Consider the following 23,256-nt stretch of genomic DNA (forward strand, 5'->3'; position numbering starts at 1 on the left):
ACCGGCCGGTTAGACCCAGCGCGCGGAAAAGTATGGTCCGGGGCGTGCGAATCTCGGGCTGGAGGCGGGGGAGCTTAAAGATGCAACAATATCGCTGTTACCACCGTGAGTGGTCTGAGGCACCCAGATACTTACAAGAATATGCCGGAAAGTGGCATCGCGGGTAGACCAGTATAGAAGGTACCTTCGTCAGTCAGGATTATTGTGCATTTGGGATATATTGTTCAGTTTTGGTCACCCTGCAAAAGGGAAAATACAGCACTGTATCACTAAACTGGGGGAAAAAAATCAGAAAAGATTGAGTGAGGATTTTACTATGACTGGGGACAGTGGGTTAAAGGGAGAAGTCGGGCAGGATATGACTTCATTGCAGGGGTGATCTTATAGAGGTGTATAAAATCATGACAGGCATAGAGAGGGTGACTGCACACATGGGCAATCAAAATCGAGTGAGCATAGGTATAAAGTGAAAGGGGAGAGATTTAATAGGAATATGAGGGGAAACTTTCTCACATTGAGGGTGGTATTTTATTTATTTATTTATTGAGATACATCATGGAATAGGCCCTTCCAGCCCTTCGAGCCACGCTGGCCTAATCACAGGGCAATTTACAATGACCCATTAACGTACCAATCAGTACATCTTTGGTCTGTGGGAGGAAACCGGAGCATCCGGAGGAAACCCATGCGGTCACATGGAGAGCGTACAAACTCATTACAGGCAGCAGCAGGTGCCTGTACTGTAAAGCATTGTGCTAACCACTATGCTACTACGTGCAAAGTAGTATTGACTAGTTCTGTGTTCGAGCCATGGCCACAGAGTCAAACAACATACGAATTGTCCCAACTTGTCCATGCTGACCAAAATGCCATCTAAAATAGTCCCATTTATCTGTATTTGACCCATATCTCCCTAAATCTTTCCTATGCACATACTGAGATATAGCACAGAATAGGCACTCCTGGCCCTCTGAGCCACGTTGGCCAGCAATTGCCTAATTTCATCCAAATGTATTTTAAATGTTGTTACTTTATCTGCATCTACCATTTCCTTTGGCATGTCATTCCATATGCTTCCTCTAGTGGCAAACCTGTCTGGTAAACCCTGGGTACACTTCCTCTGTAGTATATGTATTGTCTTTTAGGTGAGGAGACCAAAACTAAATAGAATACATTGGTGCAGAGTCATGAATGTCCAATGTAACGACAGTAAAGCCTCTTTATTCCCATATTCACTTCCTCATTTAGGCTATCTCACTGTTTGCCTTCTCAGTCATGAACTGCAAGTACATGGTGGCTCTCAGTGACATTCAAGAATACTTAGATATTACACAATCTCACCATTTTAAAAATACTGTTTTCCTTTTATTTGTATCAAAATACACATTACATTTTTTACATTATTTTGATTCTGCCATGTTCCTGTCCATTCACTCAGTCTCTCCATATCCCTTGAATCCTTTTCACATTCTTGTTCCTACTCACAATCCTATCTCGTTCTGAAATAACCAGCAAGCTTGGAAATTTGGATGGACTCCTCATCCAAAACAGTTGTGAATTTGGGGTTAAATATGTATATGGAAAGAGACCAATTCTAGGTATACACAATTTAGTGTTTGAAATGATATTTTCATTAATTATTTCTTAATATTGTATTGTAATTCTTCGTACAACTCCTAATCTAATCTGGACCGTTCGAATCATATCATCTTCTGATGAGGCATGCGGTGACTTTCCTGACTCAGAATCAGAATTAGGACATCACTAACATCACTAGCATATGTCACGTTAGTGATATTAGCTATATGAAATTTGTTATGCAGCAGCAGTACATTGCAATTCATAATAATAAAAACTGTAATTTACAGTAAGAAATACAGATATATGTGTGTATTAAATTAATTAAGTAGTGTAAAAAGAGGGAAAGAAGTAGTGGCATAGTGTTTGATGGGTTCATTATCTATTCAGAAATCTGAATGTGGATGGGAAGAAGCTGTTCCTGAATCATTGAGTGTGTGCCTTTAGGCTCCTGTGCCTCCTCCCTGTTGGTAGTAATGAGAAGAGAGCATGTCCTAGGTGACGTGGGTCCTTAATGATGGATGCTGCCTTTCTGAGGCATCGCTCCTTGAAGATGTCCTAGGTGCTGTGGAGGCTAGTGTCCTTGATGGAGTTGACTGAGTTTACAACCTTCTGCAGCTTATTTTGATCCTGTGCAGTGCCTCCCCCCCACACACACTCTCTCTCTCTCTCTCTCTCTCTCTCTCTCTCTCTCTCTCTCTCTCTCTCTCTCTCTCTCTCTCTCTCTCTCTCTCTCCCTCCCCTCTCTCTCTCTCTCTCTCTTCTCTCTCCTCTCTCTCTCTCTCTCTCTCTCTCTCACTCACTCACTCTCTCTCTCCACCCCTCCATCTTCTCTGAAACTTGAATGATACTTGATTTTTAATCACTTTTATTTCTGATGAAACGTCATTGACTTGTGAGTTTAATCCTGTTTCCTGCTTCCTGTTTCCTACAGAGTACCTTACAGAGTATTTCCAGTATTTTCTGTTTTTATTATTCTCCAAAAGCTACTCTTTGCCATAATGACACACTGCCTTCTTTACTGCTTACCACCATGCCTTGCTCTTACACCAGTATACTATATATTCACCCATGTGTTATATGAGAACTTGTTTCAATTATGAGAGCCAGAGAGGTATAGCATAGAAACAGTCACTTCAGCTTACTCCAATCACTTATAAATCGTACACCGAACCACGCATTCATACCCACTGACCTGCACAGTAGGGGAAATGTACAGCAGCTAATTCACCGACCATCCCACATGTCCTTGGGATCTGGAAAGAATCCCAAGCACCTGGTTGAAGCCCATGTGGTCTCAGAGAGAACATGCAAACTCCACACAGACAGCAGTGGAGTCAGAAAACTGCGAGGCAGTAGCTCTGCTAGGAAATAGAACAGTCCAAATGTCAACAGGAAGCTCTCACAAATTGGAATATGATAATAAACCAGTCAGTGTTCTCTGAACAGTGGCTAATAATTCTGTTCCCCTCTTGAAATAGTGCCATGGCTACTTTTACATCAGGTGAACAGAGCAGGTGAGGTCTCGCTTTCCTGTCCCTTTTAAAGGATAATACTTCTGGACGGTAGTGCTCCCCCAGTGTGCCAATACAGAGTTAGCATAGTACAACTTCAAGATGAAATTACAGTACCACGTACTATACTGCTCTAAATTTTCACTCTTAAACCAGCCTTTGATCCAAGTGGTCAGGAAATGTTATGAAAAATGAATCTGCTAGAGGAACTCAGCAAGTAAGGGAGTGTCCATGGAAGGAAAGATGGTCAATGCTGAGATCCTTCATCTGGAAATCCAAGAATTTCAAGACTGTCCATGGAGACTCCCTGGAATTTTGTATCTCCTCAGGAGGCTAATGCCTGAATGGCCCTTGTTGACCAAGGAATGCCAATCAATGTGTCCTCCATGAAAACATCATGTGGAAAGTTACCCCAGAACTGCTCAGCCTTGGGTGAGGTCACTCACTCATATCTCAGACTCTTGTGTCCTCAAAACAAAACATTAAATAGCTTTGACATTTATAAAACTCTCCTCCAGTCAGAGAATGAGCCTAACCCCAACCCTAATGAGCAGTGAAAACAGAAATGAGAGAAAACTGAGAGTGCAACATGGAAGACACCAACCTCCTGGGAGAAACTCAAGAGAAGAGCTGCTTGAAACAAAGGGGATATCATTTACAGCTTCCTAATCTGTGTAAATTATAACTATATCTTTCATTGTGCTCACATTAAATGGCAGCCAGAACCCATGGCAAAAATAAAATTACCTAATTTTAAAATGTTAGCTAAGATGTTGCTGCCAATCACAAGCCAATATTGCTCTTAGCCTGTGAAGCCTTATAAAGATGTGGTGATCTCCCATGCTTTGGGCAGCTACTTTATGATATTAGCTACTTCATGTTAGGTATCAGTTAAAAAGGAAGAATAAAATGATATTTGTATATAGTTCCTTTCACGATCCTGTCAAGATATCCTACAATGCATTGCAGGCAATCAAATATTTTTAAATTACTTTTATTCTCGAGATATAGGAAACAATAATTTAGTTCAAGGGATTCCCTAGCATTCAATAGCTATAACACTGTTGATCATCCTGAAGACAGGATCTTAAATATCTTCAGAATTTCTTCTGTTCAACTAATTCCAATGGGGAGGGCTGCAAGACAATAGAAACTATTCTAGGTGACTGAAATGCAGTCAGCAATGTTAAGATTTCTGCATGTGAAGATAGCTGTCAAACTTTAAGGAGCAATAAATACAACAGAGTTTTAGCATCATTGCAACCTCAGAATCTAGTCCACCATTTAAGTTGACTAAATAATCTTGCAACTCCTCAGGACCAGAGTCAGAAAAGAATGATAAGCTGGAACTTTGAAGTATTAAGAACAGAAGTGTGTACTGTGAAGGACAGCTTCTACGTTGCTCAGGCTATTGAATGTATAAGTATAATAGGTGGACTCTCAAGCTCAGAATCTCCCTTGTTATGAGCTTGTCTGCCTGCACTTCACTTTCTCTGTAACTGTAACATTCTGTTTCTGTTTTACCTCATATTACCTGTTGTGTTGAATTGATCTGTGTGCATGCTAAACAAGACAAGATTTTCATTGTACACTAGTACACGTGACAATAATAATCCAATATACCAATTCTGATGTGCTCCATCATGGAGCTTTTACAACTGGAGGAAGTTATTAAGTAACACAGATATTTACGTTCTGAATTTTCTTTGCACACCAGAGATGCAGAATACAAGAAAAGTTCTAATTTAATTTAGATAGATAGATAGATAGATACTTTATTCATCCCCATGGGGAAATTCAACATTTTTTCCAATGTCCCATTCACTTGGTGTAGCAAAACTAATTACATACAATACTTAACTCAGTAAAAATATGATATGCATCTAAATCACTCTCTCAAAAAGCATTAATAATAGCTTTTAAAAAGTTCTTAAGTAGTTTACTTAAATACATTAAATACAATCAACCCCGGCACTTTAACATATCTTACTCCTGGCGGTTGAATTGTAAAGCCTAATGGCATTGGGGAGTATTGACCTCTTCATCCTGTCTGAGGAGCATTGCATCGATAGCAACCTGTCGCTGAAACTGCTTCTCTGTCTCTGGATGGTGCTATGTAGAGGATGTTCAGGGTTTTCCATAATTGACCGTAGCCTACTCAGCGCCCTTCGCTCTGCTACCGATGTTATACTCTCCTGTACTTTGCCCACGACAGAGCCCGCCTTCCTTACCAGCTTATTAAGACGTGAGGCATCCCTCTTCTTAATGCTGCCTCCCCAACACGCCACCACAAAGAAGAGGGCGCTCTCCACAACTGACCTATAGAACATCTTCAGCATCTCACTACAGACATTGAATGACGCCAACCTTCTAAGGAATGTTTAATTAAAGGATCAAATAGTCAACTTGGTTCAAGTAAGGGAAAGGTCAGACTGGCAGGTAGATGGCAGGGAAGTATTGAAAGGCAAAATCAAAATAACAGGTATGATGGGTCGGATAGTTTGAAGTGTGGATATTTTAATGCTGGGGGTATTATGCTGAACTTAGAGCATGGATCAGTACATGGAATATGATGCTCTAGCCATTACTGAAATTTGGTTGAGAAAGGGGCAGGAATGGGTGATTAATGTACCAGGTTTTTGAAGTTTTAGAAAAGATAGAGAAGAAGGTACTATTAGTGGTTGTACTACTAATCAGAGACAATATCACAACTGCACTCAGGGGAGACATAATGGACAGGTCAGACACTGAATCCATTTGGGTAGAGCTAGGGAATAGAAAGAGTGCAATCTCTTTGATGGGATTATACTGCAAAATCTCCCTACCCCCACCCAGCCCCACAAGAGCCATTGGGACATTGAGAAACAGGTATGTAATCAGATTAAGAAAATGTATAAAAATAATAGGGTTGTTATCATGGGGAATTTCAACTTCACTAATATAAACTGGGACCTTCTTAGTGCTAGGGGGTTAGATGGGGAAGAATTTGTAAGTATATCCAGGAAGGGTTCTTAAATCAATATATGGATGTTCCAGTGGGGGAAGGAGCCATACTGGACCTGGTGTTGGGCAATGAGCCTGGCCAGGTGACTGACGTTTCAGTGGGTGATCAGTTCGGTAATAGTGAGCACAACTCCTTAACCTTCAGGATAGCTATAAATAAGATCCTTTCAGGAGAGTTTTAAATTGGAGTAGGGAAAACTAGGAGCACATTAGGCTGGAACTAAGCAGAGTTGATTGGAAGCACCTTTTCTTTCTGGCAAGTTCACATCAGACATGTGGAGGGTGTTTAAAGATCAATTCCACAGAGTACAGGAAAGGTATGTTCTTGTTAAAAGATAGGACGGGAATGGAAAGGTAAGAGAATCTTGGATGTCTGGAGAGGTGATGAATTTAGTCAAGAAAAAAAATGAAAAGCATGTAAAGGTTTAGAAGTTAGGATCAAACAAAACACATGAGGAATTTAAACAACTGAGAATAGAATTAAAGAAGGGAATTGGGAATCCCAAGACACTGCTTACATATATCAAGAGCAAGAGGATAACTAGGGAAAGGCCGGCTGGTGGTGCAATGGCATCAGTGCCAGACCCTGGAGCAAAGGCTCACGAGTTCGAATCCAAGTCGGGCCACCCCTGAGCACGCTTTCCATCCTTGCAGGGTTGAGCGTCCAGCTAGCCACTCAGCCTCATAAAAAATACAAGGGTCGAGTCAGGAACATTCATATCGTGACCCGGTTAATCCGCGCCAGACAAGAACGACTGACTGGTGCGACATGCTAAAAAAAAACAAACAAACAAACTAGGGAGAGGGTGGGACCACACATGGATAAAGGGGTGGGAGACATATGCTTGAAAGTGGAGAATGAGGGTGAGGTTCTTGATGAGTACTGAAGGATATGGGGTATCAGGAGATCAGTGCTGTGTGTATAAGTACATTACAGCGTTTAGAAGTCAAGGAGGAGGAATTGTTGGTCCCCCTAATGAGTATTAAGGTGGATAGGTCCCTAAGGCTAATGGGATTTACCCCAGGTTTCTGAGGGAGACAAGATATGACCAGTATCTTTGTGTCCTCTCTAGGCACAGGTGACATCCTGAAGCAATAGCGAGTGGCTAATGTTGAACCTCTGTTTAAGGAGGGAACATGGGAAAATTCTGGGAATTATAGACCGGTGAGTCTCTCATCAGTTGTAGGGAAATAGCTGAAGAACTTTTTAAGGATAGGATACTTGAGCATCCGGAAGATTAAGGTGCCTGTTTGGATTTTGAACTGGCTTGTGCAGAGAAGACAGAGGATAGTGGTTGAAGAGACTTATTTGAGCTGGAAGTCTGTAATTGATGGTGTTCCACAGGGATCTGTTTGTAATGTATATAAATGGATGAATATATAGATGGGTGGTTTGCTAAGAATGCAAATGAAATGAAGATTGATGGAGTTGTGGATAGTTTAGAAGACTGGCAAAGAATATAGCACAATATAGATCAGCTGGAGATATGGGCAGAGAAATGGCAGATGGAGTTTAACCCAGATAAATGTGAGGTGTTGCACCTTGGTAGGGCAAATGCAAGGAGACAGTACAGTTAAGGGGAAGATTTTTCACAGTGGCACAAGGGAGCACCTTGCATCAGCAAATGGAAAGAGTGAAGCTGAACATAAAACACAGTTTAATATCGTGACCAGGCCTGGCAGCGTTCAAACCCCGCAGGAATGAAGAACAACCAGGCTCGGAATCCCATCAGCCTTGTCACTGCATCTTCTAAATGCCCCGTTACCACCCACTGATATTTGGTTCTGGCAACATGTTTCAGACCTGAACCTTTAAATCATCTTTCTGCTGGTGCTGCCTGACCTGCTCAGTGTTTCCAGCATCGCTTTTATTTCAGATTTCCAACATCTGCTTTTTAAAAAAAAACTTTACCAAGATCCCCTTTTCCATGAAGAAAAATAGGCAACCCAAGAGATTCAGCGGATGCCGGAAATACAGAGTAACATGCATAAGATGCTGGAGGAACTCAGCGTGTCAGGTAACATCAATAGAAAGGATTAGAGTCGACGCATCGGGCCGAGACCCTTTGAGTCGCGATTAAGTGTCCCGGCCGGACAAATCGACTCCTTAATCTTTTCCATAGATGCATCCTGACCTGGCTGAATTCCTCCGGCATTGTGTGTGCGTTGCTATTAAATGAACAAAAATAGCGCTTTTTGATTATTTTTGGTGATTTTTTTAAATGCTGGTGTGTATGTGAATCTGGTTGGATGTAACTTCCGGCACATCTCCGCAGGTGCAACAGTACGCTTGTTATATCATACTGTTTTTGTTCTTCGCCGCGTCGGAGAGCATTGCGGCTGTTTCCCCCTCTGCTCTGTGACTCAGCCGTGTCAGTGCATCGAGACACAGCTGAACCGGTCGGAAACCACTAGCAGCAGCAACAAAGGTTGCTGGTGAGGTGCGGTGCACGTCAGAGGCTGTTACCTCAAAAAGCATTTCTCATCTACGTAGCAGCAGAAGACTTGGTGACAGTCGGTGCAGTTCTCAGCCTGAATACTACCGTGCACTGGTTCCAGAGCTTTCGTGCATTTATCAGATTGAAAGATTAGCTTTATTTGTCACGCGTACATCGAAACGTACGGTGAAAAGCGTCTTTTTACTTCAACGGCCAAAACAGTGTGAGGATGTGCTGGGGCAGCCGTGCTTCCGTTGGCCACAACTTAGGTCTGAGGAATGTGGGAGAAAACCGGATCACCCGGAGGAGGCCCACGCGGTCGCGGACTGCGGCGGGAGTTGAACCCCGATCTACGATCGCTGGCGTTAGAAAGCCCTGCGCTAATCGCTCTGCTGCGTTAAAGCCTGGATGAAATTTTAGTTCAAGCTGTTTCCTTTGAAGTAGCAGCATTAAAATCATTCATCGGAAAGACAATTTGTTAATTATAGAATTACACAGAACTTTGCGGAGCTTGTTAGGTGGAAGTTTTGGCGGAAGACGTTGAAAAGCCAAGGCGTGTTTTCTTTTTAATCCGTGTGTGCTCGGTGACACTGACGAATTGCTCTTTCACATTATCGCCCTTTTCATAACCTTACACGAGCCCCCGCTGGCCCAAGATTAATGGCTCGTACCAGCTTTCCAGATGGTCTGTGGAGACTCGGCCCCAGGCAGTAAGTCAAACGGTATGGCTCATGCCTCGTTTGGAGAGACACACATTGGCCACTGACCTTCTCACCTCTGCGATTGGCTGCCAATGTGTGGGAAACGCAAAGAAACTCGAACTCACACTTCGCAACATAGATTTGGAGTGATATTTGTATGAACGCTGGACAGATCTGCTGGAGACAAGAGCTTTTGAATGTTTCGGCATGACTTCAATCAATATTGACATCGGAAACATTAGCATCTTTGGAACGATAAACCCACGATTCCAGTGGAGGCAAGGATAAAATGTATTTCCATTTGTAAATGAATGGTATGGAGAGTAATTGTATAATATTAATCAGCCAATGCTTTCCTGCTGTACTCTCTTCTCGCTGCTGCCATCAGGAAGGATGTACCAGAGCCTCAGTACTCACAGTACCTACCAGCTTCAAAAATAACTATTTCCGCTCAATCAGAGGGGAGAACTTCACTCACTCCAATTCCACAACCTATAGATTCACTTTCAAGGACTCTCTGTAGATCATGTTATCGATATTTATTGCTTATCGATTTATTTATTTATTACTATTACCTTTTTGTCTGTATTTCGTATTTTCACAGTTTGTTGTTTTTTGCGTATCAGTGTTTGCCCGTCTTTGTTGTATGCAGTTTTTCATTGATTCTAAAGTTCAAAGGAAATTTCATTATCTAAGTACATATACGTCACCATATACAATCCTGAGATTCATTTCCCTGTGGGCACACTCTGCAAATCTATCGAATAGTAACTATAACGGAATCAATGAAAGATCAACCTGCATGCAGAAGACAACAAACTGTGCAAATGCAAATTTAAATAAATAGCAATAAATAACGAGAGCACAAGATAATGAGAGAAAGAGTCATTAACCATCGTTGGTTGTTCATGACCTTGGTTGTTCCCATCATTGGTTGTGAGAACATCTCAGTGGATGGGCGAATGTAGTTATACCCTTTGGTTCAAGAGCCTGATGACTGAGGGGTAGTCACTCTTCTTGAACCTGGTGGTGCGAGTCCTGAAGCTCTTGTACCTTCTACCTGATGGCAGCAGCGCGGCCTGAGTGATGAGGATCTCCGATGATGGATGGTGCTTTCCTATGGCAGCGTTTCATGTCGGTTCACAATGGTTGGGAGGGCTTCACCGGCGATGTACTGGGCCGAATTCACGATCTTTTGTAGGATTTTCCGTTCAAAGGCATTGGTGTTTATTCCAAGTGATTTTTAAAACAAAATTACCGTGAGTGCCTGTAAGAAAATGAATCGCTGGGTTATACGTGGTGACATATATGTACTTTCATAATAAATTTACTTTGAACTTCGAACTAATATATGTGTTTGCATCTTTTCAGTTGTTGAAGGAAGTGCAGAACGCTGTCACTGTAACACCTCGAATGCGATACTGTATCTGAAATCAAGATCGCCAGGTAAGAAATAAATTCCTTCCACGTCACTGTAAATAAACACCAAATTTAAAAAGATGCTAGTTTCCCAAATCAGATTTTCTTATTTATTTTTTTATATTTCTAGAGCATCTACAATAATTCTGAGCCAGAATAATCGGTAACAGATACCGACTGAAGCATCGTTACAGATATTGGAATTATCTGTACACCATTACAACTATTGGAATGGAGGTCTCGGCTTCGCATCTGCATTATCTGCCCTGCGTATCAAATATAACTCAGGACAACCGCGCACCCCAGCAGAGCAGAAACACAAAGACTTTTCATTAGACTCGGAAATTGATACTTGGATGAAAAAAATATCACTGGATATGCAATGTGTGGTGAAACGGTATTTCGGGATGAAAAGAATATTAGTCATATCGTCAGAATGGAGAGTTCACTAAAGGTTTTGTTTCTTACTAGGAGATTAGCAATCTATAATATTTGTTGAATTATTAAACAGAATGTTTGAAAATTCACAGCAAATACAATGGTTCCTTAATGGAGACATCTCCATTTCGATATCTGTTTGAAGAATTTACAGTTTATTCTCACGAACACATTTTAGAAACACTTACCCTATGTGGTAATGCGATCATGAGCATGTTAATGGCACAGAAAGGTGTCACTGCGAACACATGAACATTCTAAACTGATGATGAATATGAAGTAGGCTCCGGCCTGGCTCGTTCCTCTCAGCGCACAAAGAGTTAACAAAACTGCCGCACCTGAAGGGAATGCCGAAAAACTGTTGCAGATCGGGCCGTATCTATGAAAGTAGGAACATTTAATATTTAAGTTCTGACGAAAGGTTAGACCTGACGCATCAATCGTTTCTTTCCATAGGAATTGCCTGACCACTAGGTTTTTTATTCAGCGTTTAGTTCTTAATTCTGGGAGTTAATTCTGGATGTTAAATCGCCCTGGCACTTGGGGAATTAATTGTCAAGCACATCCACGTATCTTCATAATGAAAAAGGTGGTTAGGTTAATTCAGACAGGGATGTTTCTTACCTGCATTTGTGCAATATCCGATCTAAATGTGTAGTTTCCGAACTTTCGTTACCTATAGTGTCCATTATTTACGCTTAACAATGATTTTCAGTCACCCAGGAACCTTTTATTTGAGAGAAATCAACGGAAGGTTTATATTATAACTTTCTCGTGCCAGTTTTAAATGTCCATTATTATACAATAGAATTAACCAGGGTCAGCTAGAAACAGGGTAAGTTTTCATAAGCTGGTTGTAAAATTGCTTTGTAGCAGCGTTAGTTACATATATTAGGGATGAAAGTAATTTCCCTTGTTAGAGGCAATTATGGATTTTGTCAGAAGACCAAGCATTAGATGTTTGAAGGCCATTAATGAGAATTTTGAGGGTAAATTCCTTTTGCTTTGCCGTGTTCTTGCTAAGTATACATGTAAGTGATGCGGCCACAGGGAGCGTGACGTTAAAACTGGTGTAATGAAACTTAGTGACTACTTTCAAGGGGGAAAATGCTCAGCATTTGGATCAGTCTGTAGGTGAGAAGTTGGATAGGTATATGGACAGGAAAGGAATGGAGGTTTATGGGCTGAGTGCGGGCCAGTGGGACTAGGTGAGTGTAAGTGTCGGCATGGACTAGAAGGGCCGAGGTGGCCTGTTTCCGTGCTGTAATTGTTATATGGTTATATGACAGAAGATGTGAAGTACAAAATTTAGTCAAAATTGATTGGAAGGGGTGAAAGTTGGATGGAGTTTGTGGATGAGGATGTAGAGAACAGAAATTACATTCCCCTTGCTTCAGCAGACCAGATGTAGGGTCTCCAGCCAAAACATCAAATGTCTATTCCCCCTGCAGATGCTGGCTGACCCGCCGAGTTCCTCCGGGAGCTCCTTGCTCTGCTCCAGTTTCCAGCATCTGCAGTCTCCAGTGTCTCATATACTGCTCCGTTGTGAGTTCGTTCCAGGTATGTGTACTTTGAAGAGATTTTCCTCCCATATTCATCAGGAGTTCTGTGAGCCCCTCTCTCGTTGTTCCCCCTGTGAAGTCCACTGCTGTATCCGATCTTGGACAATGTTCTCACTCAGTCTTGCTACTACAGCCTCGGCGTTCCTCTTATCCTCACCTACCACCCCAGGAGTCTCCACATTCAACACATCAGTTTCTGCAACTTCCACCACCTCCTGAGGGATGCTACCATTGAACATTTACCTCCCTCTCCCATTCTCAGCTTTCCACAAGGATCACTTCCTCCGTGATTCCCTTGACCATTCGTCCCTCCTGGCATTTATCCCTGCAAGTGGCCAAAATGTTAAGCCTGCCCATTCCCCTCCCCCCTCACCTCCATTCAGGGCACCCAAGTCCTTCCAGGTGAGGCAACACTTTAACTACTGGGGTCATCTATTGTGTCCGGTGCTCCCAATGCAGCCTCCTCTACATCAGTGAGACCCCTTGTAAATTGTGGGGGGGGGGGGCACTTTCTTGAGCACTTCCACTCCATCCACCAAAAACGGAGCTTTGCAGTGGCCAAACATTTTAATTCCCATTCCTGTTCCGGCATGTCGGTCCATGGCCTCCTCACGCCATGATGAGGCCACTCTCAGGGTGGAGAAAAAACACCTTATATTCTGTATTGGTAGCCTCCAACCTATCAAGAAGTATGACTATCAATTTCTCCGCTGGTTAAAAAAATCCCTCCCTTCTTCTTCTATTCTCTACTCTGGGCTCTTACCTCTTCTCACTTGCCTATCACCTTCTCCTTCCCTTTTTCCTATGGTCCACTCTCCTCTCCTAACAGATTCTTTCCATTCCAGCCCTTTACCTCTCCCGTCCACCTGCTTCCTCCCCCCGCCTTTTTATTTTGGCATCAACCCCCTTCCTTCCCAGTCCTGAAGAAGAGTCTTTGCCCGATATGTTGATTGTTTATTCAGTTCCATTGATGCTGTCTGACCGGCTGAGTTCCTCCAGCATTTTGTCTGTTGTTTTGGATTTCCAGCATCAGCAGAATTTCACATATTTATCATTCCTTGATACTTACCTTCATTGGCCTCCCATTTCCAGGCTGGAAACCACTCTCCATGACTTGTGCTCCCAAACATGCTGTGCACCTTCATTCTTCCTTGTCCTCTGCTGGATCCACACTTTCAGCTGACAGTTTTTCCTGTTCCTGATCTCAACAAAGGAACATAACTCATCTCTTCCTGGCTGGGATCCCAATACTGTGCTGGGGCTTCACTGCTGCCCCACCCACCTCCAGGTCCCTGACACCACACAGGGGTCCTACTGCTCTTTCCCCTTGTGCTTATCACACCACACACCCTCACCCATCTCTGATCCCATACTCAACCCAAATACTGACTCCCTCCCCTCTTTCCTCTGAGCCCCCTTTCCCTAACTTCACACATTTTCCTATTTTCATCCCATGTCTGTTCCCAGTTACAGCTCTGTACCATCACTCTCACTGCCCCCACCTCCCTCTGATGCTGAATAGTCTGGCTTCATTAGAAGCCTCACCCTTGTACCCCTGCATCCACACCTCAACATGCTCTAGGCTCACCAAGAGAATCTCTTCTTCTGTAACCTCCACCACCATACCTATTTCTTTGGCAAGGACTTTTTACTCTCTTACTGATGACCTGTTGTCTTATCTCAAACATTCCTCTTCCTCTTGGACACTTCCTTACGGTCCTTTTATCCTCTCTCACCCTTTCCATTTCCAACCTCAAGTGGCTTCTGCACTCTCCTCAACCATTCTAACCTCGAGCCCTCTGAATGCATGGTTCTCCACTCACTCCACAGCAATCCCAACCTCATCATAAAATTCAGATGAGTGCAGTGTTGTTGTGATCTGGTGGGTTGACTGACTACCATGCAGAGGCCAGACAGTGTCTCTTGCAAACACCCTTATACCTACCCTTGGACCATGACCCCACCAAGTCATTGTCCCCCAGAACATCACAGATCTCATCACTGTAGGACGTCTTTCCCCCACAGTCTCCAGCCAATTAGTTCCCCAACACCATCCTGCCCATTTCTATCTCCCACCCAGAATTCACAAAGACTCCCCTGATGGGCCCATTATTTATGCCCACTCTTGCTCCACTGGACTTATCTCTTCATATTTAACTCTATCTTGTTCCACCATGCCCCCCCCCCCCCCGACCCTTGCCCAATCCGTTCTCCCCTACATCCAGGACACCTCACATGGTCTCCATAATTTTAACAACACCCAATTCCCTGGCCTCCATCACTTCATCTTTACTAAAGACGGCCTGTGTACACTTCCATTCCCCACCAAGAAGGCCTTAGGGCTTTGTCTTGCTTTCTAAAACATAGATCCAGTCAGTTCTCTTTTACAAATACCCTCCAGCACCTGGCAGAAATTGTACTTGCCCTGTGCAACTTCTCTTCTGATTCTTCTCACTTTATACCATTTAAAGTTGTAAACATGGTCTCTAGTTACACATGTCTTCTTGTCCACTGCGTGGGGCAGTCTTTGTTCCTGATCTGCTAGAGTACCACTCCCCAGCTTTTTCTCTGCCTCATTTACGATTGCACAGCTGCTGCCTCCTGTATCCATGCAGAACCCATTAAGTTAATCAATTTAATTACTAACCTCCAACTTGCTCTCAAATTCACTTGGACCATTTCCAACACCTTTCTTCCCTTTCTAGATCTCTCTGACTTCATCTTTTAAGTCAAACTATCCACTGACATTTACTCCAAATCTACTCTCCTGCAGCTATTCTAGACTACACATCCTCTGACCCTCTCTCTTACGAGGATCCAATACCTTTTTTATAGTTTCTCTGTTTTTGCTGCATCTGTTCTTGAGATGAGGCTTTAGTTCCAACACATCTGAAATGTCCTTCCTTTTTCAGGAAACATTGTTTCCCTCCTACTATGGTTGACGGAGCTCTTACCTACAGTAGTCAAGAGGAAGGTTCTCGGCCAAAAATTTCAGCTGTCCATTTCCCTCCACAGATGAAGCATGACTCGTTGCGTTTCTCTAACTCATTTGTTTTTGCTCCAGGTTCCTGTATTTGCAAACTCTTGCTTCTCCATATAAATTACTTCAACAGCTTTGCATAAATGAGCTCAAATGTGTTGAGTGGACTCTTTTGACACTATCCATTCTGTAATCAATTGGTTGCGACAATGAAGTTGGCTCTGAAAGAGGTGCAATTATATATAGAAGTTGATAATGAACCCTTTATATTAGATATTAAACGTTGTGGGTGTTTACAGTCTTCTGTAAACCTTCTGTCATGTCTCAGAAAATTCATTTGAAATGCTGCAGAAATGTAACTTTGCTGAGTATTAATTTTGTAGCATCCTAAATAAAAACATTTTAAGATGTGCCATATGGTCTGTGTTGCATAAATATTGCATTGGTCTGCTGCCCAAGCTTTAGTTTCCTCTCATTAATAGTAGAAGTAATGGTGCGATCACTCGAGTCGAGTATGATGGTCTCCTGAGGGCTTGTCTATTGGTGGATCCTCAGGTGGCTATAGAGGCCGAACCAGGATCCACATATTCTGGTGCAGTGTGGGCAAGAGTAAGTGTGTGACAGCGGAAGGAATCAGTTGGTCCAAGCATTTTGCCTGTTGTTGACAGCAGGGAGGTGCCTCTGTAATTGCTGCAATCTACTTTGTCTCCCTTTTTGAATATGGTCACTACTAGAAGACCCCTGAGCTCTGGGGGCAGTTGTTCCTTTTCCCAGACCTTCAGGAGCAGGGTGTGTATGTGGTGCAGGAGCCTTCCTCAAGGATTGCTGCCGAGATCCCATCAGGACCAGTGGCTTTGTTACCTTCCTTTCTCAGTGAGTTGAGATGGAACCTGACCTGAATCCTCTGTTGGAAAACATACTGCTCACAAATCCAGTGCAGGATTCGAAGGTAGTGAGTAATATATTGTGTCTTGAGCTCCCAAAAAAGCATTTGAAACTAGGTCTCTAATAGCTTGATTATGAAATCAAAATGCTATTTTCATACACAAAATTAGATATTTTGCTTGTTAAAAAAACTAATGCTGCACAGAGGCAGGAGCATGGTGCAGCTGTCTCACAACTCCAGTGACTAGGGTGTAATTCTACTATCTGTGTGAAGTTTACACACTTTTCCTTGTGTCCATGTGGGGTTCCTTCTGTGTGCTTCAGTTTACTCCCACATCCCTCTTATGTACAGTTTGGTGGGTTAATTGGCCTTGGTAGCTTGCACATAGTGTTCAGCCTATTAACATATGGGAGGGTGGAGCTGATGGGAATACGGGGAGCATAACATTGGTTAGGAAAGGCTGAGGTTAATCACAAAGGGTGGCTGATGGTTGGTGTGGACTTGGTGAGACTAAGGGCGCATTCCTGCATGTATTTCTACATAATTCAAAAAATCTTGCAAAGACAAAAGTTATAATCACCCTCTTTCCTAATTGTACATGTATATACAACATTAAATTACACAAAACATAGACTGGAACCTCATATGATAAGATAATGGTCTTACACTGTAGCCTTTCCCCAAAGATCCTTTGCATCGGAGGCAACCTGCTTAAGCATGTCTCACAGCAAATATTCATGGGGTAAATGCCAACATCTATGATGGACAACTTCAGCTGGATCTTCAGCCATGTTTCGGGGCTGCTTTTACCCAGTCTGTGCCGATGAAGTGTCAGCAGGTAGAAACGCAATGTCCTGTCGTTATGAGATATATGGAAGGAAGTGCAACAGCAAGGCACTCCCCACTCCCCCCTCAGGATGAAGTAGTCCATCAGGTGTATGATCATCTTATATCTATCATTGATCTTTAGACCCACGCATACTGGAAAGACTAAAGCAGGACTTCCCTCTTCACCGACATCCCAGCAACATCCTGGTGCCTGTTAGTCAGCACCGGTGAGGAAATATTTTGGAATATGGCATTGACCATTTACGCAGAGAAGAACCCAATAGTTCCACTCTCCCCTTTTCACAGAGCAATCCAAGAATATTTCTGATAGTCCGTTCATTGCACAAGGGCTTTGTGAGCTAAGCCTGTGTGCCTTAGGCATTTATGAGATGTTTTTGATGAAAGATTTTAAAAGATCCCATCCAGATTAAATGCAGTTAAATTCACTGTTTCATCTTACTTTCATTAAAAAAAATCTTATGCATGCTAAGCCAAAATGTTTATGTGTAACCTAACATTTGCATAGACCACAATTTAAACTAAAATCATAAGACCATAACACCTTAAGGCACAGGAGCATAATTAGCCTCTTGGTCCATCAATTCTGTCCAGCCATTCCATCCTGGCTGATTTATTATCCCTCTCAACCCCATTCTCCTGCCTTCCCCCTGTAAGCTTTGACACTCTTACTAATTAAGAACCTGTCAACCTCCATTTTAACTATACTCAAAGACTTGGATTCCACAGCCATTTGTGGCAATGAATTCACAGATTCACCACCCTCTAACTGAAGAAATTCCTCCTCATTTCTGTTCTAAAGTGGTGCCCCTCTAATCTGAAGCTGTGTCGTCTGATCCCAGGCTCTCCCACTATAGGAAAGATCCTCTCCCTATCCACTCTGTTGAGGGCTTTTATTATTCAATAGGTGTCAATGAGATACCCTCTCATTCTTCTAAACTCAAGCAAAGTACAGTCCCAGAGCCAGCAAACAGTCCTCATGCATTAATCCTTTCATTCACAGAATCAGTCTTGTGAACCTCCTCTGGATCTTTTCCAATCCTTAGATAAGGAGCCCACACAACCCACAACAGTCCAAGTGCAGTCTGACCAATCCCTTATAAAGCTTCAGTATTACATCCTTTGATTTTATATTCTAGACCTTGAAATTAAATATAACGTGCATTTGCCTTCTTTATTACTGACTCAACCTTCAAGTTAATCTTGAAGGAATCCTGCACGAGATCTCCCAGGTCCCTTTGCACCTCTGATTTCTGAATTTTCTCCCCATTTAGAAAATAATCTAAGCCTTTATTCTTTCTACCAATGTGCATGATCATACGCTTCCCTGCACTATATTCGATCTTCCACTTCTATGACCATTCTCTGTTTAAATCCTTCTCAGACTCCCAGCTTCCTTAACAACAACTGCCCCTCCACTATTTTTGTATCGTCCACAAACTTGGCCACAAAGCGATCAATTTCATTATCCAAATCATTGACATATAACATGAAAAGAAGTGGTTGAAACACCAACCCCTGCAGAACAGCTCTAGTCGCCAGCAGTCAACCAGAAAAGGCCCCTTTATTCCCACTCTTTGCCTCCTGGTAGTCGGCCAATTTTCTATACATCTAGTAATAGTGGAATAAGTTTCCTCTTCAGGAACTTCTTTACTTGGCACTGGAGAGTGATGTGGCCTGATTGGCCAAACGTTCTCCCTGTGCTGAGCCTTTCCAGACGGAGACAGGTGGAAACTCCGCATACAGAGACTTGCATACTATGACTGTACATATCTTCTGAGGCATGCACAAAAGTAGCTTATCTTTTGGGAAACAGGTTAAACTTGGTCACAAAGAGCAAAATGTGAATATCTTAGACCTAATAACCTTATTCTTAGGAAGCCTTCTCACCTACACACACCTCCCCCACCCAACCATATTTTATTTGGCATTATTGGTTTAGAATTTCCAGCTTGCAGCACTAGTCTGGGGTCTCCAAACCCCAGCTTCATGTGAAAAATACAAAAGACCTGGAGTCCCACCTGAAAAGGAAATGGCTTTGCTCTCACCCCAACCTCTCTGGTCTGATTCTTGGACCAGTTTAAAGACTCACAAGCTGGCAATTGCTCAGTGTAAATAACAGTTTGACCATCTATGGGACAAACATTATTCTGAGTACTACTGTGCCTGTGATTGTCATCATCTGATAGCTTTTGTTACACCAGATAAAAACACAATTGTGCTTAATACAAGTAGGACTGCATATAGAATGCTGTTCTGCTTTATTCCAGAAGCTCTGTGACTGCCAACCATGCCTTAGAATTGCACTGCACATATCCCAGTGGGGCAGTTGCTGTCAATTATCATTTCCTTTCCAGAATTCCTTTTAGGAGACTACATCCGGCATATTCCTTTGGGATGTTCAGTCAAAAGCCTCCTTTGGGTTCAATCCCTAATTTTGCGCAAGGCTGATCACTGTACAGATTCATATGAATGTGTCAGAGATCATACCACTATAGGCTTGTATTACCATTGCAGTACAAATTTGTCCCAGTTCCAAATGGTAATCAGCAGAATCCTAAATGCTGGAGTTTTAGTTTAAAAGAGTTTTAGTTTAAAAGTTTGTTGCAGAAGGAGGAGGTGGCTCCACATTGGAGGATCGGCAGTGGAGAGCATCAGCAGTTTTAAATTCCTCAGTATCAATCTATTGGATGGCCTGTCTTGGACCCAGCCCATAGATGAAGTCATAAGGAAAGTGTGTCGACATCTTTACTTTCTTTGGAGGTTAAAGAGGTTTGGCTTGTCACCAAATACTCTCGCAAATTTTAATAGGTGGATAGTTGAAGGTATCCTGACTGGTTGTGTCATGGTCAGATATGGCAATTTGAATGAGTAGCTAAAGAGGATATTGCACTCTACCCAATGCATCATGGGCACACCCCTCCCCACCATCGGAAGTACTTACAGGAGGCACTGCCTCAAGAGGGCAAAATCAATCATCAAAAATCCCCATGATATAGGCTATGCCATCTTTTTGCAGCTACCATTGGGCAAGAGGTACAGAAACCTGAGGTTCAAAAACAGCCATTTCACTTCAACCATTCATTTCTCAAACCAGCTGGCAAAATGTTCATTACTGCAGTTTAACTTTGCACTAAAATGGACTCTAATTTACTTGAGTTCTTCCTTGAAAAAATTGCACATAATTTTTGTTTTCCATGTGAATGCTACTTCTGTGTCCATGCTGTAGCTGTAAATAATTTTTCATTGCACCCGTGCATGCATGTACTTGTGCATATGAGAATAAGTTTGACGACTATGTATCTCTGGGAAAAGTTCAATTTGGTTCTAAAATCAGAGTTCAGTTTTGTCATACATGTGGTATATCAGAGCCATCCTTGCGTTTTTACAATTTCATTGAGTAAATGCAAGAAACTTACTTGGTTTTTTTGTATTAAACTAAGATTGAGACCTTCCAGTCCACTAGCTTTGTGCTTCACTGTCTTCCGATGGGACAACAAGTCAAATGTCTATGCCCTGAATTCACATCAAAAGTGTGAAAGGGAATGACTTCCAGAACTATGTGGATAACCTGGAGTACAGAGCTAATGCAGACTCAAGGAGCTGAATGATTTCTTTGTGATGGAAACATTGTTATTAAATTCATATTACCAAAACAAATAATCACAGGTTTTCCACATTACTGTTCATTGACCTCTTTCTGTCCACCCACTTAACCTATCTGCATTCCTTTACAGACAGCTGGAGTCCTATCACTGGAATATCCCCAAAGAGTTTCAGCCTCAACTTCTGTTTCATAGTGCTCCTGGGAAAAACTCCAGCATGATTGTGCTCTGTTACAACTGCCTGTTGTTGCTGCTATACATTGATTGAGATTCACAAGATTCCAAGTTACTGTCCATTTTATTTAAGGGCTTTACCTCTTTTTAACACTTGAAGATCCCCTTCCTGATTTTTGTAAGAGAACCTTTCATAACACTGTCAAGTCCAGAGCAATAAACACAACAAGCACGAAGCAGGCCAGTCAGGAAATTAAAGTGAAATTGCAGATATTGGAAGTTTGGAACAAAAACAGAGAATATTGGAAGCACTCTGCAAATCAGGCAGCATCTGTAGAGAGAAAAACCGAGTTTCAACTCCAGAACTCTTCACCAAAACTAGGAAACAGAGATTTTTTAAAAACTTTGATTTTGACCTGAATTCTTCCTGCAACTTTCTCTGAAATTTAAGACTATACATTAATTCTTCATCTTCCAATTATGATGAACGATAACCGACTTGAAGCATTAACTGTTTCTCTTTCCACACACCTATCTGCAGCAGATTCTGCTGCTCTTTCTTTCAGATTTTCAGCATCTGCAGATTTTTTTTTGGACAATGGAATATATGACGGGTATCGCTCATCAGAACTAAGATATACTAAGTATGTGCTTTATTAAAGGAACAGGAGTGAAATAAAGGACAGAGAAACACACAGAACCGCAGCTGTGCGAATTGAGTCTAGACGGAACGATCTCGACTGTCTATTCCTAACTCTCACAGATTCAGCATGACCCGCTGATTTCCTCCGGCAGGCTTTTTCGCAATTGAGTTGTAAAGTTGTTAGATGGGACACCAGTTTAGTAGCATGAAGCAACGGTAGGGTGCACTAGAGAACCAGGGACACATCGTATGGCCGGTGCTCCAGGAAAAGGTGGGCAGAAACCTTTAAGTATTTTTACACGGGCTGTTCTCGCTTGTGATTTAATTTTGGCGTGAAGTTCTTCACTGCACCTTGGTTTCAATGTTTCCCTCTTCATTAATACTGTTCTTCGTCTGATGGTGTGTCGCGCGTTTAACTTAATCTTTCTGCTCCTCTACCGTTAAAGATTGACTCGCCTTGTAACACTTCTTTTAAGAACCGACTACAATATCAAGCTACAAATAGTCAAATTTATGCACACAATAAATGTGAACTCCAGCCATTAGAAGCGGCAAATCATCACGCAGTTTGGAAAAGTCGATTTCTTTAACGTTAGTTCCCGGGCACGTGCCTTCCTGTGTCATCTAATGTGTGGGGTGGAATGTGTTGGTTTTGTGGAGTGGCATGGGTCCACGTGGCGCTGGGAGAGTTTGCGGAGCATCCTACCACAATAAATCTGTTGACACTGAATTTATTTAATTGAAAATCGCAGCTTCGCCATTACCGCAGATGCACAGTTAATGGAATCGAGGATATTCCCCCCCCCCCCCCCCTTTCTATTTTAGCACGGTGACGTTTAACTTGCATCTCCACTTGATAATCGACAGGACAAAAACAATCTCCTATCCCAGGAAATTCAAAGTAAGTTTATTAACAAAGTATATACGTGTCACTATATCCTACCCTGAGATTCATCTTCTTGCGGGCATTCACAATAAATAAAAGAAACACATACAATCAATGAGAGAACGCCCTTAATAGAACGGACAACAATAATAATTGTACAAAAGACAACAGGCTGTGTCAATACAAGACTTGAAAATAAGCAAATAATAATGAATAAATAGACACTAAATATCGAGAAAACGAGTCGTAGAGTCACTGAAAGTGAGTTCATAGTTTGTGGGAACATTTCAGTGAGAGGGCGAGTGAAGTTATCCCCTCAACCATTTAGTTATGGATGGAGCGGGAACAAATTAAAGGCTTTTAGGTCTGGCAGTTGCAAGTGTCCGTATTTCAAAGTTCAGAGCAAATTTATTATCAAAGTCAGATTTGTCACCATATACAACTCTGATATTCATTTTCACAGTAAGTACAAGAAGCACAATAGAATCAATGAGAAACCGCGCCTACGGGACGGGCAAACAACCAATGTGCAAAAAAAAACTGTGCAAATACAAAATTAATAATAACAATAATAATATTACCC

At 42.2% G+C, this 23,256-nt stretch overlaps 1 long non-coding RNA gene across 4 annotated transcripts; it reads left to right on the top strand.

The window, feature by feature from the left end:
* Positions 1-72: 72 nt before the first annotated feature.
* On the top strand, positions 73-16,012 carry LOC140732961 (uncharacterized). Of its 4 annotated transcripts, none has more exons than XR_012100197.1 (3): positions 73-180; positions 10,606-10,680; positions 10,784-16,012. It is a non-coding gene; the product is annotated as an uncharacterized lncRNA (long non-coding RNA). The 4 variants fall into 4 exon arrangements; XR_012100196.1 differs by lacking the exon at positions 73-180 and adding an exon at positions 8,497-9,548; XR_012100195.1 differs by lacking the exon at positions 73-180 and adding an exon at positions 8,497-9,512.
* Positions 16,013-23,256: the final 7,244 nt, after the last annotated feature.

This window comes from Hemitrygon akajei, chromosome 9 (assembly GCF_048418815.1).
Source record: "Hemitrygon akajei chromosome 9, sHemAka1.3, whole genome shotgun sequence".
Taxonomy (NCBI): Eukaryota; Metazoa; Chordata; class Chondrichthyes; order Myliobatiformes; family Dasyatidae; genus Hemitrygon; species Hemitrygon akajei.